Source organism: Bison bison, unplaced genomic scaffold (genome assembly GCF_000754665.1).
Source record: "Bison bison bison isolate TAMUID 2011002044 unplaced genomic scaffold, Bison_UMD1.0 scf7180017864340, whole genome shotgun sequence".
Taxonomy (NCBI): Eukaryota; Metazoa; Chordata; class Mammalia; order Artiodactyla; family Bovidae; genus Bison; species Bison bison.
In genome coordinates, this window is record NW_011494912.1 from 6084019 (window position 1) to 6086123 (window position 2105).

Here is a 2105-nt window from a genome sequence, read left to right on the forward strand (position 1 = left end):
AGCCCACCAGGCTTCCCCATCCCTGGGATTCTCCAGGCAAGAACACTGGAGTGGGTTGCCATTTCCTTCTCCAATGCAAGAAAGTAAAAAGTGAAAGTGAAGTCGCTCAGTCGTGTCCGACTCTTAGCGACCCCATGGACTGCAGCCTACCAAGCTCCTCCGTCTGTGGATTTTCCAGGCAAGAGTACTGGAGTGGGGTGCCATTGCCTCCTCCGCACCCTCACTATACAACCTGTCAAATTCTGGGCTTTGCTGTAACCATGGTAATGGCCTTGCCTTCCTCAGTATCTGGGCCTCTACTCTTGAACTACTGGCCTCATCACCCTGACTTGCCAGCACGGTGCCACAGTTGAGTGAATCCTGAAGCTTCCCTGGAGCCCAAAGGCTCTGAAGCCCAAACTCAACAAAAGAAGCAATGGATCCCACGGAATAAAAACAGACTCCCCACCCAACACAGATTTCACTGAGCAACTGAGAACTGATTGTTTAGTGTCCCGAGGCTGAGATTACAATAACCATCAAGTCAAAGGCAACCACAAAGGACAGCAGAAACTTCAAAAACAAAATGTAAATGTAGGCAGAAACTTCCCTCAGCATGTCCTGTTTCCCAAGTCCCCAAACTCTTTCTCTGTGAGATTGAACTTCCATGGCGAATCACTGGTTAATAAAAGCATCAGTTTAGAGACACTCACACAGTGTGTCAAGGAAGGGGGTTGGCCCTATTGCTGTTATCAGCCGCTAAGGTCGCTACTGACCCAGACCACAAGGCGATGGAATTTGAGGTGAACAGCGGTGCTGAGAGTTATAGTGGTAACTATTGCAAGTTGCCCTAGCCGTGTGTTTTAGTGGTGTATGTGCGTGCTCAGTCATGTCCAGCTCCTTGCTACCCCATGGACTATAGTCCACCAGGTTTCGCTGTCTATGGAATTTTCCAGGCAAGAATACTGGAGTGGGCTGTCATTTCCTACTCTAGGGAATCTTCCCCAAAGCTCAAATGGTGAGGCAGGACAAGTCAGCAGGCCCTCCTGCTTACTCACAGTGACCACCTCACCTCCTCAAGCCTCTCCTTTCCCATTTGTAAAACGGGGGCAGTAATACTTACCTCCCAGACTTCTTGCAAAGAGTAATTAAGATAACAGATGTTCACAGTCTGAGAAAGTACCTAGCACGTGTACCAGCTCAGGCTAGTTGTAGATCTTTGGGAATGACATTTCTTTAAAATTCGCCTGAGCCCAAGAAGATATAGTAGCTGAAAAATAAACATTAACCGATGCATCTGTGACAACGTTCCTGTTTTGCTTTGCATTTCCAAGCTCCTGATGTAAATAATTTACAGTGTTAAAAATGAGTTCTCAGCAGGTCTTTGAGGGACAGAAGAAAATTCTTTCTAAAATGAGGGATAGTCTTCATAATGAGGGGCTGCTGAGTGGAGGGGAAATTTAGAATTTAGACAAGCATCTCTTAGATAGTTATTAATCTGGTTGGATAGGATTTTTAATAATTAAGTGGTATTACTGCAATCTAAGTGATATTTTATTGAGCTTAAATGAAATGTACATTTAGGAACTTAATTTGAAATATTGCCTACTTTGTTATTCTATTTTTCATAATTGCATATACTTGGAAATCATGTTTGCCTTTCTGTCTTGCATTCCCTGCCTCTGTGCTGAGCCTTGTGCTTTATTTATAGGAGTGATATTTCTCATGTTTTTAAGGAAATTGATATGAAAGCTCTAAATGACAAACTCCAAAGCTAGCTTCAAAAGTTTCTGACTAATCGCTAATGAAATATCCATAATAGATGAGGAAGAAAGCAGAAATGGCAGGGAAACGTCACTTCATTTCATAAACATCTCGTGTTTGTTTGACAGCTTTGGAAATTTTCTTTGTCATTTTGGAAATCAATACAAAATACGGCTAAACACCAGACTTAGCTGCTCAGCCCGAGACAAAATAAAAGATTGAAAGCGCCTCTATCACCAGCTGTCGATTGCCGGGGATCATATTGACATACGCAATCATTTTTTTTTCCCTCCATCCAAACATTACTCAGCCTCCATGAACTCTCGTCAAGGGCCAGATGCACACACATTATGGCTGTGAAT